At 52.4% G+C, this 17,941-nt stretch overlaps 1 protein-coding gene across 1 annotated transcript in view; it reads left to right on the plus strand.

The window, feature by feature from the left end:
• The window catches only part of MYBPC3 (myosin binding protein C3), a 365,826-nt gene that overhangs the window by 86,404 nt on the left and 261,481 nt on the right, over positions 1-17,941 (plus strand). The window lies entirely within an intron of this gene.

A 17,941-nucleotide genomic window follows, 5' to 3' on the forward strand; every position in this document is an offset into this window, starting at 1 on the left:
CCTCCCTCCCTCTCTCCCTCCTAATTGCATTTTTTCACGGCCGCCACCACATCAAAGGGCTTCTCCCAGCGTGCGCTCTGCGGCTTCTCCTCCCCTAATTATTCATGGCTGGCCGGCCGTACTTTCAGTTTCCCGGCCGCTCTTGTTTATTGCATCTTCTCGCTCTCTTTTTGCTCCCCCTTCATTTTCTATCTCTCTCTCTCTCTCTCTGTTTTTTTTACCCTTTATTTACTCTCTCTATCACCTTATTTCTCTTTCTCTCTTTTATTCCCCTTCATTGACTCTCTGTTACCTTGATTATTTCTCCTCATTCTCTTTCCTCTCTCTCTCTCCCACCTTCATTCTTTCTCCCCACTTTCTCTCTTTTTTTCTCTCCCCTTTATTCACTTTCTCTACCCTTCTTTCTATCTCACTCCTTTCGCTCTCTCTTCGCTTTCACTCACTCTCCCATTTGAGATCCATCTGCCATGGTTTTTAATACAGCAGCATTAGTTAATACACCGGGCACGGCTGTATTAGAAAATAAGCAGATGTGACAGGACAAGACAACATTGGCTATTTTTGATTTTATTCTCAGTCAAACCGACATTGCCTGTTACTTTTCGTTATTCGACTGTTATTTTTCATGCCCCCACTCTCTCTCAATAACTGACACTCTTATTTACAAACTCTCACTGACAGATTCACTTAGCGGATGCTCTTATGCATAATTTGCCACAAACATACGAAATAATATTTTACAATGGGATAATTATTACAATAATAAAAGATATTTCATCCCAATAAATGTTTTGAATCAATACAAAAAATATTGTATAATTACCCAAAACAATATAATTAGCGCAAAAACAACAACTATTACATACCTAAAAACTTAGAAGATCCCAAAAGCGAGACCTATTGGCTATCCCAATGCTTGTTACTTTTTGTGCCACCCAGGTGATTTAGAGTGCATACGAGAACTGTGCAAATAATACAGGGTTACTAATTTTGAGAGGAAACTATATTTCTAGAGAGTTTTGTATTATAGGATGGTCCTTGACTGCTCAAATACTCTCAGCAAGGCTATTCCATCATTTTGTTTAGCGATAAGTGGAAAGCAGAGCTGAGCAGCACTTTTCATTAAATGATGAACTCTTCTTGCAAAGATTGTGGCCCGGATTTCCTAAGAGTTTGCATCGTGGTTGCATCTCTTTTTTGACACAGCTGAGCGCAAAATCTAGCTCAATATGCGTGGCTTTGCGTGGCCTTGTAAAGAAAAGTAACGCTTTGCGCTGTCTTAAATTACACTGCGTCGGGGAGGTGTTAAATGGGTGGAGTAAAAGGTGTTTCTTCTCATCCACCCATGTATTCTGACACAAACCTACATTTACTAAAGTCAGTAATTATGGGCTTGTACCAGAATGGTGCTCCTACCAGAGGCCGGTGTAACAAGGAGAAATATATTTATTTCACCCTGTTACTTCCTCTGTGGATGTAGCTGCATGATGCATGATGCGGCTGCATCCACAGAAGAATATCCTCTAAGAATAAATGTTGTGCAGGAAGGCAGCCTTGATTTCCCCAGCTCTGCGAGAGAGTCGGACTCTGCCGTATCTTAGTAGATGGGGTGCATTTTTGCTGTCTCCCTTTGACTCATCGCAGTGCAGTAGCTTTCCTTGCTATGTTGTGCCAAAGTTCAGAAAGTCTTCTGCTGGGTGGTTTTCTGTTGTACATTGGCTTGATGCTGTGTATTTGCTGGATATCATCGGGTGGTTACTGGATGGGCTGGTGAGATGCTTGACCTGTTTGTAGTTTGTGTGTTTTTGATGTGTTGTTGCCATCAGTTTGAGTGGAGTGTTGTGGTGACCTTGGATGGTTGCAGATCGCCTCTTCTTCATTGTTGTGAGTGGGTGGGGAAATGTAGTTCCTGGGAGCTCCCCCCTCCCAACCCCACCCGCCCTCCTTGATAAATGCTCCAGCAGGCCCTTGGTCACCACTCCTTGCTGGACAGAGGATTCCCCTCAACAGGAGTTTCACTTGGGTTTCCCTGAGGCGGGGTGAGGTATCTCACGTCCACGCAGGCCCGCGACAGAGCGTGTGAGCGTGAGCTTGGCCTTTCTGCTAACCTCAGCTTCCTTTTATTGTCTCTCTTTGTAACTCCACCAGGAGCTTGGTCGGAGGACTTAGAAGGAGGACTTCCTTCTGCATCAGGTAGAGCAGATTTACCTGGCTCCAGTCATTGTCCATGCACCAGCCTCTCTCTCTCATTCTCTGACTCTACTTAGGTGGAACAGGAAGAAACTGTTCTGAACTCAGGAACAGCTATTTTGCATAACTTTTGACATTATAAGTTTATCTCAGGACACAGTGGTTGTACACTTGCAGTATGTCCCTGCAGGACACCTCTGAGGTTGGACATTTGCACGTGTGTGCGTTTAAGCTGAATATGATCTGTTTTATGTCAGTAACATCCTGGAACATCCTTCATATGAATTTGTTTGGTGTCTGCCGTCTTCCTTACTTGCTTGTTTGCCTGGCTCTGTCCTTGATCACCCGTTTGTTCATTGTGTCCTGTATATCCTCCTGATATGTTCAGTGAGCCTGTCCTTCATCACTGGTTTGGCTGCTGGGATCTTTCCTTAGATAGTAATTTATCACGTGACTTTGGTTCTTCTTTGTTACTTTTTATTTGAATATTCCTCCATTATTGGGTTGTTTTTTTTAGCTCTGCCATACATTACCAGTTTGTTTCCTATTTGAGTGTTTTCCCAGTGCAGTAGTTTCTCTGCTGATTACAGTCATTCTTGACTGGTTTAATTCTACATATATTCCTTCATTATTCGTCTTTGGGGTTTTGCTCCTTATTTCTTGTTTTGTTTGCTCGTTCCTGTCTTTTATTTCTGGTTTCTTTTCTGCCTTTCGTCCTTTGTTATTGGTTTAGGTGTTGTTTTTTTCTTTCATTGCTCTTCAGTTTATTGTGCTCTTTCCTGCATTACTGGTTTGTTTGAAGAATTCTGCCCTTCTTGTTTTGTTTCTGTCTTTCATTACTGATGTATTTGTTGTGTTCTAGCTTTCATTATTGATTTCTTTGTTGTGTTCCATCTTTCCATTCTGATTTCTTTGTTGCATTCTGGCTTTCATTACTGATTTCTTTGTTGCATTCTGTCTTTCATTACTGATTTCTTTGTTGCATTCTGTCTTTCATTACTGATTTTTTTGTTGTTTTTCTGGCTTTCATTACTGATTTCTTTGTTGCATTCTGTCTTTCATTACTGATTTTTTTTGTTGCATTCTGTCTTTCATTACTGATTTCTTTGTTGTTTTTCTGGCTTTCATTACTGATTTCTTTGTTGCATTCTGGCTTTCATTACTGATTTATTTGTTGCATTATGGCTTTCGTTACTGATTTCTCTGTTGCATTCTGGCTTTCATTACTGATTTCTTTGTGGCATTCTGTCTTTCATTACTGATTTAATTGTTGTTTTTCTGTCTTTCATTACTGATTTCTTTGTTGCATTCTGTCTTTCGTTACTGATTTCTTTGTTGTTTTTCTGTCTTTCATTACTGATTTCTGTGTTGTTTTCTGTCTTTCGTTACTTTTATTCAGTGTATATCATCCGTTAGCAGCTGTTGTTTGCATGGATGCTAAGGACACTGACAGCCGTGTCATTTAATGACCACTTAGAATCCTGGTCCCCCTGATAGCAACAGAGACTGAGAGAGAAGGCTCAGCGTGGACAGAGAACTGGCCAGAGAAATCAAAGACTCCCAGAATTTCAGATTTTATTCTGCAGGTTGCTTCCAAAAGTCCTGCCCGGGGTCCGCAGACTTTTAGAACAACTGGATTCTGATGGAGTGGTGTGTGATGAACCACAATTATCCGTCCACCTCCTTGTCTGTATGTCTGTCCCTTTATTGCAGTGCTCACCCTTTGCCCACCACTTCCTTCACCCATTGCCCCTTCACATAGAACACTTTGTCCACTAACCTTAAGGTCTCCCGGACCGAACGAATGCCTGAGACGTACGTCTACTCCTTCAGACCGTCTTTCTGGCACCCACTGTTGATTTGCTCCTGGGTTGTGTTTGGTGGAATGTGGTCGATGCTGCACTCACAGACCCGGACCTCACAGAAACATTCAAACATTTAGGGTTCACCTTGGGATCCACCACGTGGGTACTCTGCAGGGTGCGAGGGAGGTCTGTCAGCAGCAGGGGTCTGAATTATGGTGGAGGGTGGACAATGATGGTCAGCCACGAGTCCAGCATTTTAATAAAAGTCAAAATGTTGACCAACGATCAGGTTTGTTCAACGTTTGCACAGTTATAGAGAACTTAGAAGAACCATTGTTTCGCAGTGAAGTTGGCGCAGGTCTCGGAAGCTCTGCAGATGCAAGATAAATGGTGGAGACAAGTGCCTTGATTCCTTTGCCTGAGTCCACCCTCGCCCTCTTGGACTTGTCAGCTGCCTAAAACGCCATCTCCCATCACATCTTGATCTACAGACTCAACCACATCGGAATCCAGGGTGACGCCCTGTGATGGTGGGTGTACAGCGGGCCGGAAAAGCAAGCGAGGAGGCCGTATGTAGTGTGCTATAGTAGGGGTTTTATTAGCAATGTCACAGAGGTAGAACACAAGGAAAACAAGAGGAAGTCCGGGGCTGGATCCACTCCGGGCCGATGTTGCTGCTGTTGGTCTTCGGCGGGTCCAACGGAGGGTCCGGCGATGGGGAGGATCCACGGAGGGCAGGGAGCAAAAGAGAAACAAAAGGGACCGTTAGTCCTATCCTAGTTGTAGGATCACAGCTATCTCCACCGTCACCCGGGTGTGTGAGGAAGGATCGGAAAACGGAGACAGTGAGGAAAGGAAGGGCCCGGGAGGAAGGGATACGGGGCTGGAGGAAGAAAAAGGGTGCTTGGTCGGGAGGTGAACAAAGGGGGATATTCAAAACAGTGCAGTGCTATACGATTATATTACAGTGCAGGGGACGTGAATTCTAAAGAGAAGGGAAATTTACAAGGACTATACAGGGGACTCCTAGTGAGTAGAATAACTGAGGTTAAGGGCACTCACGCGGTCCGCCGTAACTCTCCAGGTGAGTTACGGCCGCTCTACAGCCACCTCCTGTGGACTCCACCACTCTTCGGTCCACACGTCTGCTTCAGCCGACTGCTCTCCGTCACCTTCGTCTTCTCCTTCGCGTCCACCAGTCCGAGGTTTCTGCCACAAATCTCCGACGACTTGCATTTCCGGGTTCTCCTTTTTATCCGGTGCTGTCGCTGCCATAGGGGCGGGGTTTCCGGAGTCCGCGATATTTGAGGCGATCTGGCCCGTTGTTCTGGTTGGTCCCTGTGGGGAAAAGAAGCGAGTGACTCTCTGGCGGGTTGCTGGCGTCTCAGGTCGAGTCCGTATGGTGGTAGAATGAGACCGGGGAGACAGTCCCGGGGGCGGTGAAGGAGGTAAGTTCGGGGAAGGGCGGAGTACTGGTCGGGTTTGTCGGGATGCCGTCTCACATCCCCTTTCCCTAGCTGTCCTTCCTGTAGGGGGGGAAGACGCAGGGTATCGCGAAAGGAAATCAGCATTTCCCTGTTCGGATCCCTTCCGATGTTTGGTAGTGAAGCGGAAGGGCTGCAGGGAGAGAAACCATCTGAGGACTCTGTCGTTCTGACCTTTGTTCCGGGCCATCCACTCCAGAGGGGCGTGGTCCGTGTAGAGGACGAAGTCTCTGCCCTCCAGATAATAGCGGAGATGGTCTACCGCCCACTTGATGGCCAGTGCTTCCTTCTCCACCACTGCGTAATGCTTTTCACGGGGAAACAACTTGCGGCTGACATACAGAATAGGCCTTTCGTTACCTTGGGAATCCTTTTGGGATAACACCGCCCCTAACCCATGATCGGAGGCATCCGTTTGTAGGATAAAAGGCCGGGAGTAGTCGGGGGGTATTAAGATAGGGCTGGATGTCAGGGCTTCTTTCAAGTCAGCAAAGGCTTGCCAGGCTTCGGGAGAGGGGTTCCGTAGTTTCTCCTCGGATCGGTTTGATTTCGTCAGCAGATCCGTCAGGGCTGCTGCTCTCTGGGAAAAGTTTGGCACAAACCGTCGATAATAACCCAGAAGACCTAGGAAGGCTCGAAGATCCTTTTTGGTGTGCGGGAAGGGAAGGGATCGGATAGCTGCTGTTTTGCTTTCTTGGGGTCGGATTAAGCCATCTCCCAGAAGGTACCCCAGGTACTTAACCGTTTTCGCCGCCAGGGTTGTTTTGGCGGGGTTAATGGCAAACCCAAAGGCCCCCAGGGAGGTGACGACGTCAAACAGATGTTTCAAGTGTTGGGGCCAGCTGTCACTGAAGATGATGATGTCATCCAAATACGCGCCAGCGTATTGTGCGTGGGGTCTCAGAACGCAGTTCATAGCGCGCTGAAAGGTGGCGGGGGCACCGTGTAGACCAAAGGGCATAACCAAAAACTGGTATAACCCCTCAGGGGTGGAAAAGGCGGTCTTCTTTTTATCTTGTTCCCTGAGGGGTATTTGCCAATACCCTTTGCATAGATCCAAGGTCGATATGTACTTTGCTTTGCCTATCCGTTCGATCATTTCATCGACCCGGGGTAAGGGGTAGCTGTCAAAGGTAGAGACCTTGTTGACCTCCCTAAAGTCTATACAAAAACGGACCGATCCATCTGGTTTGGGGACAAGGACTATTGGGGAATTCCAGTCGCTCACTGAGGGTTCTATGATTCCCATTTTCTGCATGTCGGCTATCTCTTGTCGTATGACCTCTCGGCGTGCCTCGGGAGGTCTATAGGGCCTTAAGCGGACTATTTTTCCTGGCGTTGTTTCTATGGCATGCTCTGTGATGTTGGTTCGACCAGGAGAGGAGGAAAAGACCGTCTTCAGGGATGCCAGACATTCCCGTAATTCCTGGGTCTGTATCGACGTCAGGTCCGGATCAATACATGAGTCAAAAGAGAGACGTTGGTGAGCGGGGTTTCCGTGTAGGACGGGGCGGGGTCCTTCCCACTTTTTTAGCAGGTTTACATGATATATCTGGGAGGTTCCACGGGTAGAGTCTATCTCAACCTCATAGGTAACTGGGGTCACCCTTCTGAGGATGGTGTAAGGCCCTTGCCACTGTCCCAGGAGCTTCTGGTCCGATGAGGGCATCATGAGGAGTACCAAGTCGTTGACGGCGAATTCACGGGGCCTGGTACCTTTATCGTACTGCTTCTTTTGGTTATCTTGAGCATTCTCGAGATTCTGTCTCACTATATCCCGCATCATGGAGAGGTGAGTCTTCAGGTTCTCAAGGTATTCCGGGAGCGGACGAGTGCGATCCGGTTCGGCCTCCCAGGCCTCTTGTGCCATGTCTAGTAGGGTTCGCGGAGGACGCCCATACAGTAGCTCATACGGTGAGTAGCCTGTGCTGCTCTGTGGTTTGCAGCGGATGGCGAAGAGGGCTAAGGGCAGCAGGTCCTCCCACCTTTTAGCTTCCAGGCCCAGGAGTTTCTTGAGGGTCTGTTTGAGGGTGGCGTTGTATCGCTCCACCAATCCGTCCGTCTGCGGATGATACGCCGAAGTACGAATTTGTTTTATCCCCAATTCGGCGCACACTTGCTTCATCAAGGCCGAAACGAAAGGCGTGCCCTGATCGGTCAGGATTTCCCGGGGAAACCCTACCCGGGAAAACAGGGAGATCAGGGCTTTGGCTATCGTTTGGGTAGTGGGTTGTCTCAGGGGTATGGCGTCAGGAAAGCGGGTGGCGTAGTCCACTATGACCAGGGCATAGCGACACCCGCTACGGGAGGGCAAGAGAGGTCCTATGATATCCATCCCTATTCGGCTAAAGGGGACATCTATGAGAGGGAGGGGTTGCAATGGCACTCTGGGTGGTCTATATCGGCTGTTTTTCTGGCATACAATGCATTCCTGACAATAGTTCTTGATCCTCTGGTACACCCCGGGCCAAAAGAATTTCTCTAAAATGGTCTGACTGGTCTTTTCGTCGCCGAAATGACCTCCCAGAAGGTGGCTGTGGGCAAGAAAGAGGACTTTGTCCTGGAAGGGACCTGGGATAAGCAACTGGGCGTTCTGTTGGGGCCCTCCTTTTCTATACAGTAACCCGTTTTTCTTAAAGAAGTAGGGACCTACTTGCAAAGGGTCTTCTTGATCGAGGGCCCTTCCCCACGCTTCTTGAAGAAGGGAATCCTCCTGCTGGGCCGCTCGGAATTCCCTATCCGTTTGCCACGGATGGTCGTCAGAAAAAGCGGGGAACGCGCTGACGTATTCCTTCTTCTCTTTTCTCTTCTGGCTTCTGGTTTTGTGGGCTTTCGGAATCGTTGTGGGGTGGTTCTGGTCTGGATATGGGGCGTCCTTCCACCACTGGGATAAGGAGGCTGAGGTGTCCTGGAGAAGCGTAGGCAGTCCCGGATAGTCGCTCCCCAGAATGGCCGGTTCGGGGAGAGCGGGAACCATACCAATGGTGAGGGAGGTCCCGGGGTCATGCCGGTGCTGGACATGCACCCGGGTAGTGGGGTATTGTTTGGTGTCCCCGTGGACGCACTGAATGGCAACCATCCCCGTAGGAATGACTGGGTGAGCCAGATCTTGAGGCCTCAGGACGCTCTGCCGGCAGCCACTATCGGCAAGGGCCATAACTCTTTGGCCATTGATAGAGACTGGATAATGGAAAGCCGGGGGTGTGGTGCCCGGAGGGTTGCATAGATAGTTCCTTACGAGCCCGACCTCCATAGGCTCTTCCTTTTGCGGGCACATCCGGGCGATGTGACCGTACCCACCACAGGCAAAGCACTGGGGTCCTGGATTAGGGGGACGGAACAGAACCGGGGGGGGCAACAGAGGTGCTGGGTCTGGTCGTCGCTGTAGAAGGGGCCGGAGAGGCCGTAAGGTACCGGCGTTCAAGGACCGGTGCGGATGTTCGTCCTTGCCCCGCTGGAGTTCCTGTGCCCGGCTGAAGGCAGAAGCAATCTCAATGGCGGTTTCCAGGGTGAGTCGGGAATGTTGTCTCACCCACCGCTGTGTGGCAGGATGCAAAGAGTTCAGGAACTGTTCCAAATAGACTTTCTCAAGTATCTCGTCTTTGGTTGAGTTTTCTGGCCGGAGCCATCGGTTTGCAAGATCTTTGATTCGAAAAGAGAGGGCCCGTGGGTTCTCTTGGGGCCTCTCTTTGGCCTGGCGTAGCTTCAATCTATAGGTATCGTCGTCGATCCCAAGCCGTTCCAACACGCACCTTTTGATGTCTGCATACGGGGTGGTGCCCTGTATGTTGGCCTGCTGGTATGCGGCTTGCAGGTCGCCAGTGAGAAGGGGACCCAAATATTGCCCCCAACGGTCCGCGGGCCAATTGGCGGCTTGGGCGAGGCGTTCAAAGTTAGTAAAGAAGTAGTCCGGGTCTTCCCCCGGGACGTACTTCTGCAGCACAACGGAAGGGAGGGAGGCTAGGGGTCTCTGCTGACCCAGGGCCGTTGTTAACTTCTCCATGGTCTCTCCATGGACGGTCCCTTGACCCTTTAGGACGTCGTGTAGTTGGCCCCTGTCGTCTTCGGCTGTCTTTAGGAACTGCTCCATCAACTTGGCAAACTGTTCCTGGGACTCCGCCATCTTCTTCACTACGGCCTCCATGCTTCCAGCTGATCCCACTTCTGACACCAAATGTGATGGTGGGTGTACAGCGGGCCGGAAAAGCAAGCGAGGAGGCCGTATGTAGTGTGCTATAGTAGGGGTTTTATTAGCAATGTCACAGAGGTAGAACACAAGGAAAACAAGAGGAAGTCCGGGGCTGGATCCACTCCGGGCCGATGTTGCTGCTGTTGGTCTTCGGCGGGTCCAACGGAGGGTCCGGCGATGGGGAGGATCCACGGAGGGCAGGGAGCAAAAGAGAAACAAAAGGGACCGTTAGTCCTATCCTAGTTGTAGGATCACAGCTATCTCCACCGTCACCCGGGTGTGTGAGGAAGGATCGGAAAACGGAGACAGTGAGGAAAGGAAGGGCCCGGGAGGAAGGGATACGGGGCTGGAGGAAGAAAAAGGGTGCTTGGTCGGGAGGTGAACAAAGGGGGATATTCAAAACAGTGCAGTGCTATACGATTATATTACAGTGCAGGGGACGTGAATTCTAAAGAGAAGGGAAATTTACAAGGACTATACAGGGGACTCCTAGTGAGTAGAATAACTGAGGTTAAGGGCACTCACGCGGTCCGCCGTAACTCTCCAGGTGAGTTACGGCCGCTCTACAGCCACCTCCTGTGGACTCCACCACTCTTCGGTCCACACGTCTGCTTCAGCCGACTGCTCTCCGTCACCTTCGTCTTCTCCTTCGCGTCCACCAGTCCGAGGTTTCTGCCACAAATCTCCGACGACTTGCATTTCCGGGTTCTCCTTTTTATCCGGTGCTGTCGCTGCCATAGGGGCGGGGTTTCCGGAGTCCGCGATATTTGAGGCGATCTGGCCCGTTGTTCTGGTTGGTCCCTGTGGGGAAAAGAAGCGAGTGACTCTCTGGCGGGTTGCTGGCGTCTCAGGTCGAGTCCGTATGGTGGTAGAATGAGACCGGGGAGACAGTCCCGGGGGCGGTGAAGGAGGTAAGTTCGGGGAAGGGCGGAGTACTGGTCGGGTTTGTCGGGATGCCGTCTCACACGCCCTCAAAAGGATCCCCTCATACCTCACCCAAAGCACACAGGGAATCTGTCTTCCACTGTTCACCTGAGAAAATCATCTGCAGCATCGACCCAGTATTGTCCCTCAGCCCCACCCTCTTCAACACCTACATGACCACCATGGCCAACACCGTCAGATCACACGGACTCAACATCTCCTATGCTGAAGACACCCAGCTCATCCTCTGACTGTTAGAAGACCCCTGCACCACCAGAGCCAGCATCCACAGATGTATGAGGAACATTGCAGTCTGTATGAAGGACAACTGCCTCAAGCTCAACTCGGACAAGCCGGAAGTCCTCATCTCTGGAAACAACACCTCGCCATGGAACAATGCGTGGTGGCCTGCTGAACGTGGTGCATGCCGTGCCCCAACAGACCATGCCTGCAACTTCGGCATCATCATGGACAGCAGCTATCTATGAAGAAACAGGAAAATGCAGTCTTATCGCCATGCTTCTACGCCCTACGTATGACTCCGCAGGTGGCTCCCAGTCAACATCAAACTGACCGCCCCTTAGGTCTTCGTTACCAGCGAAGCTGGACTATGGGACCACACTCAACTTGGGAATTACCGTATGCCCCTGAAAAGACTACAGACAATACAAAAACTCAGCTACAAGACTCATCCCGCCCTCCCCAGATGGACCCACATCACAACGCACCTCAAGAAGCTTCACTGGCTCCCGATCCAGAAGACATGCCAGTTCAAGATGCTGACCCACGCCTGCAAGGCCCTGCACAAGGAAGGAACAGAATACATCAACAAATGCCTGACCTTCCAATAACCAACCAGATACCTACACTCAGCCTCTCTCGTCCTCGCAGATACCCCCTGGATCCGCTGATGCAACAGTGGGGGACGTTCCTTCTCACACCTGCAGCGAAAGCTTGGAATGACCTATCCCTGCTCCTCAGGACCACCTGATTGTGCGGGAATTCAAGAAAGGACTCGAGACCTGCCTGATCAAATGGACAGAAGGGACTCGAGACCTGGCTGCTCGAATGGACTGAAGGGACTCAAGACCTGGCTGCTCGAGTGAACAGAAGGGACTTGAGAGCTGGCTGCTTGAGTGAACAGAAGGGACTTGAGAGCTGGCTGCTTGAGTGAACAGAAGGGACTTGAGAGCTGGCTGCTTGAGTGAACAGAAGGGACTTGAGAGCTGGCTGCTTGAGTGAACAGAAGGGACTTGAGAGCTGGCTGCTTGAGTGAACAGAAGGGATTGAGACCTGGCTGCTCGAGTGAACAGGAGGGACACGAGACCTGGCTGCTCGAGTGAACAGGAGGGACACGAGACCTGGCTGCTCGAGTGAACAGGAGGGACACGAGACCTGGCTGCTTGAGTGAACAGGAGGGACACGAGACCTGGCTGCTCGAGTGAACAGGAGGGACACGAGACCTGGCTGCTCGAGTGAACAGGAGGGACACGAGACCTGGCTGCTCGAGTGAACAGAAGGGATTCGAGACCTGGCTGCTCGAGTGAACAGAAGGGATTCGAGACCTGGCTGCTTGAGTGAACAGAAGGGATTGAGAGCTGGCTGCTCGAGTGAACAGGAGGGACTCGAGACCTGGCTGCTTGAGTGAACAGAAGGTATTGAGACCTGGCTGCTCGAAAGAACAGAAGGGAATCGAGACCTGGTTGCTCGAGTGAACAGAAGGGACTCGAGACTTTGCTGCTCGAATGAGCAGAAGGGACTCGAGACCCGGCTGCTCGAGTGAACAGAAGGGACTGAAGACCCGGCTGCTTGAGTGAACTGAAGGGACTGAAGACCCGGCTGCTTGAGTAAACAGAAGGAATTGAGACCTGGCTGCTTGAGTTAACAGATGGGATTGAGACCTGGCTGCTCGAGTGAACAGAAGGGACTGGAGACCTGGCTGCTCGAGTGAACAGAAGGGATTGAGACCTGGCTGCTCGAGTGAACAGAAGGGACTCAAGACTTTGCTGCTCGAATGAACAGAAGGGACTCGAGACCTGGCTGCTCGAGTGAACAGAAGGGAATCAAGACCTGGTTGCTCGAGTGAACAGAAGGGGCTCGAGACCTGGCTGCTCGAATGAACAGAAGGGACACGAGACCTGGCTGCTCAAGTAAACAGAAGGGACTTGAGACCTGGCTGCTTGAATGAACAGAAGGGACTCGAGACCTGGCTGCTCGAGTGAACAGAAGGGACTTGAGACCGGGCTGCTTGAGTGAACAGAAGGGACTCGAGACCTGGCTGCTTGAATGAACAGAAGGGACTCGAGACCTGGCTGCTCGAGTGAACAGAAGGGATTCGAGACCTGGCTGCTCAAATGAACAGAAGGGACTCGAGACCTGGCTGCTCAAATGAACAGAAGGGACTCGAGACCTGGCTGCTCGAGTGAACAGAAGGGACTCAAGACCTGGCTGCTCGAGTAAACAGAAGGGATTGAGACCTGGCTGCTCGAGTAAACAGAAGGTATTGAGACCTGGCTGCTCGGTGAACAGAAGGGACTTGAGACCTGGCTGCTCGAGTGAACAGAAGGGACTCGAGACCTGGCTGCTCGAGTGAACAGAAGGGATTCGAGACCTGGCTGCTCAAATGAACAGAAGGGACTCGAGACCTGGCTGCTCGAGTGAACAGAAGGGACTCAAGACCTGGCTGCTCGAATGAACAGAAAAGACTCGAGACCGGGCTGCTCGAGTGAACAGAAGGGACTCGAGACCTGGCTGCTCGAGTGAACAGAAGGGGCTCGAGACTTGGCTACTCGAATGAACAGAAGGGACTCGAGACCGGGCTGCTCGAATAAACAGAAGGGACTCGAGACCGGGCTGCTCGAATGAACAGAAGGGACTCGAGACCTGGCTGCGCAAATGAACAGAAGGAACTCGAGACCGGGCTGCTCGAGTGAACAGAAGGGGCTCGAGACCTGGCTGCGCGAATGAACAGAAGGGACTCGAGACCGGGCTGCTCGAGTGAACAGAAGGGACTCGAGACCTGGCTGCTCGAGTGAACAGAAGGGACTCGAGTCCTGGCTGGTCGAGTGAACAGAAGGGACTCGAGACCTGGCTGCTCGAGTGAACAGAAGGTACTTGAGTCCTGGCTGGTCGAGTGAACAGAAGGGACTCGAGACCTGGCTGCTCGAATGAACAGAAGGGACTCGAGACGGGGCTGCTCGAATGAACAGAAGGGACTCGAGACCTGGCTGCTCGAGTGAACAGAAGGGACTCGAGACCTGGCTGCTCAAATGAACAGAAGGGACTCGAGACCGGGCTGCTCGAATAAACAGAAGGGACTCGAGACCGGGCTGCTCGAATGAACAGAAGGGACTCGAGACCTGGCTGCGCGAATGAACAGAAGGGACTCGAGACCTGGCTGCTCGAGTGAACAGAAGGGATTCGAGACCTGGCTGCTCAAATGAACAGAAGGGACTCGAGACCTGGCTGCTCAAATGAACAGAAGGGACTCGAGACCGGGCTGCTCGAGTGAACACAAGGGACTCAAGACCCGGCTGCTCGAGTGAACAGAAGGGACTCGAGACCAGGCTGCTCGAATAAACAGAAGGGACTCGAGACCGGGCTGCTCGAATGAACAGAAGGGACTCGAGACCAGGCTGCTCGAATAAACAGAAGGGACTCGAGACCTGGCTGCTCGAGTGAACAGAAGGGATTCGAGACCTGGCTGCTCAAATGAACAGAAGGGACTCGAGACCGGGCTGCTCGAATAAACAGAAGGGACTCGAGACCGGGCTGCTCGAATGAACAGAAGGGACTCGAGACCGGGCTGCTCGAATGAACAGAAGGGACTCGAGACCTGGCTGCTCGAGTGAACAGAAGGGACTCGAGACCTGGCTGCTCAAATGAACAGAAGGGACTCGAGACCGGGCTGCTCGAATAAACAGAAGGGACTCGAGACCGGGCTGCTCGAATGAACAGAAGGGACTCGAGACCTGGCTGCTCGAGTGAACAGAAGGGACTCGAGACCGGGCTGCTCGAATGAACAGACCACCACGACGCAAGGAGCGACTCCAGAGCCTTGAGACCCTCATGGTTGATTTGCCGTGCTTTATAAATCCTCATTGATTGATTGAGGATTGGACATCAGTCCATATACTGATGCAATATTATTAATTTCATGTGAGCATCTCCGCACTTGAGGGACAGAGCAGGTGTTCTTGTTCAGCTCAAACTAGGATTCAACATGTTCTGTTTTGTGGATAATACATTTTCTGCAAGCTTTGTCCGGTATCACAGCTTCAGGTTTGTTTTTGTGTCTGGACCAACGTCCTCTTCTTGGTTTGATTCACACCATGAGTAAGGATGAGGAAGAGAGAGGAGTGTGCAGCTTTACCTAGATTACTTCCTGGTGATCCTCGTTTCTGTCAGTCTTACTCTTCCTCAACATGGCTCTCACTCGCCTCCCATCACTCAAGGAGCATTGATGTGCTCGGCACAGGGGACCCGTGCACCCCCCTGGACCCCTAAAGGTGGGGGTGCGGCTGTGAGGATCCCCTCTTTACCAGCAGTAGTTGTCTGTCAGTCTCATGTGTAAGGACTGTGAGGGGGAAGGTAGGTCTTGGATTAATGGAGGCCTATGGTAAGTCATCGAGGCTGCTAGAACCATCAACAAGAGGGGGAGAGACAGCCCCACTGAGGGGGGTGGGGGGGTTCTGGTAGACAAACCCAGCCCCTTCCCTAAGAAGGCAAGCACCAACATGGAGATATAAAGACCCCACCACTGATAACACTGCTCTGAGAGATCCCAGCACACACAGGACAAGCGCCTCACGTGACCCCAGCACCCCCAAGGGGACTTACCTCTGAGAGACCCCAGCACACACAGGGAAAGCGCCTCACGTAACCCCCTGCACACCCAAGGGGACTTACCTCTGAGAGATCCCACCACACACAGGGCAAGGGCCTCACATGACCCCCTGCACCCCCAAGGGGACTTACCTCTGAGAGATCCCAGCACACACAGGGCAAGCGCCTCACATGACCCCCTGCACACCCAAGGGGACTTACCTCTGAGAGATCCCACCACACACAGGGCAAGCGCCTCACATGACCCCCTGCACACCCAAGGGGACTTACCTCTGAGAGATCCCACCACACACAGGACAGCGCCTCACGTGACCCCCTGCACACCAAAGGCGACTTACCTCTGAGAGATCCCACCACACACAGGGCAAGGGCCTCACATGACCCCCTGCACCCCCAATGGGACTTACCTCTGAGAGATCCCAGCACACACAGGGAAAGCGCCTCACGTAACCCCTGCACACCCAAGGCGACTTACCTCTGAGAGACCCCAGCACACACAGGGAAAGCACCTCACGTAACCCCCTGCACACCCAAGGGGACTTACCGCTGAGAGATCCCACCACACACAGGGCAAGGGCCTCACATGACCCCCTGCACCCCCAAGGGGACTTACCTCTGAGAGATCCCAGCACACACAGGGAAAGCGCCTCACGTAACCCCTGCACACCCAAGGCGACTTACCTCTGAGAGACCCCAGCACACACAGGGAAAGCACCTCACGTAACCCCCTGCACACCCAAGGGGACTTACCTCTGAGAGATCCCACCACACACAGGGCAAGGGCCTCACATGACCCCCTGCACCCCCAAGGGGACTTACCTCTGAGAGATCCCAGCACACACAGGGAAAGCGCCTCACGTAACCCCTGCACACCCAAGGCGACTTACCTCTGAGAGACCCCAGCACACACAGGGAAAGCGCCTCACGTAGCCCCTGCACACCCAAGGGGACTTACCTCTGAGAGATCCCACCACACACAGGGCAAGCGCCTCACATGACCCCCTGCACCCCCAAGGGGACTTACCTCTGAGAGATCCCACCGCACACAGGACAAGCGCCTCACATGACCCCCTGCACACCCAAGGGGACTTACCTCTGAGAGATCCCACCACACACAGGGCAAGCGCCTCACATGACCCCCTGCACACCCAAGGGGACTTACCTCTGAGAGATCCCACCACACACAGGACAGCGCCTCACGTGACCCCCTGCACACCAAAGGCGACTTACCTCTGAGAGATCCCACCACACACAGGGCAAGCGCCTCACATGACCCCCTGCACACCCAAGGGGACTTACCTCTGAGAGATCCCACCGCACACAGGACAAGCGCCTCACATGACCCCCTGCACACCCAAGGGGACTTACCTCTGAGAGATCCCACCGCACACAGGACAAGCGCCTCACGTAGCCCCTGCACCCCCAAGGGGACTTACCTCTGAGAGATCCCACCGCACACAGGACAAGCGCCTCACATGACCCCCTGCACACCCAAGGGGACTTACCTCTGAGAGATCCCACCACACACAGGGCAAGCGCCTCACATGACCCCCTGCACACCCAAGGGGACTTACCTCTGAGAGATCCCACCGCACACAGGACAAGCGCCTCACATGACCCCTGCACACCCAAGGGGACTTACCTCTGAGAGATCCCACCACACACAGGGCAAGCGCCTAACATGACCCCCTGCACACCCAAGCCGACTTACCTCTGAGAGATCCCAGCACACACAGGACAAGCGCCTAACATGACCCCTGCACACCCAAGCCGACTTACCTCTGAGAGATCCCAGCACACACAGGACAAGCGCCTAACATGACCCCCGCACATGCAGCCGACTTACCTCTGCGCGATCCCACCTCACACAGGACAAGGGCCTCACATGACCCCAGCACACCCAAGCCGACTTACCTCTGCGTGATCCCACCACACACAGGACAAGCGCCTAACATGACCCCTGCACATGCAGCCGACTTACCTCTGAAAGATCCCACCACACACAGGACAAGTGCCTCACATGACCCCGCGACACCCAAGCCGACTTACCTCTGAGAGATCCCACCGCACACAGGACAAGAGCCTCACATGACCCCTGCACACCCAGCCGACTTACCTCTACGTGATCCCACAACACACAGGATAAGAGCCTAACATGACCTCTGCACACCCAAGCCAACTTACCTCTGCGTGATCCCACCACACACAGGACAGCGCCTCACATGACCCCTCAACACCCAAGGCGACTTACCTCTGAGAGATCCCACCACACACAGGACAAGGGCCTCACATGACCCCTGCACACCCAAGGCGACTTACCTCTGAGAGATCCCACCACACACAGGGCAAGGGCCTCACATGACCCCCTGCACACCCAAGGGGACTTACCTCTGAGAGATCCCACCACACACAGGACAAGCGCCTCTCATGACCCCTCGACACCCAAGGGGACTTACCTCTGAGAGATTCCACCACATACAGGACAAGCGCCTAACATGACCCCC

This window comes from Lissotriton helveticus, chromosome 3_2 (genome assembly GCF_964261635.1).
Source record: "Lissotriton helveticus chromosome 3_2, aLisHel1.1, whole genome shotgun sequence".
In the NCBI taxonomy this organism is placed as follows: domain Eukaryota; kingdom Metazoa; phylum Chordata; class Amphibia; order Caudata; family Salamandridae; genus Lissotriton; species Lissotriton helveticus.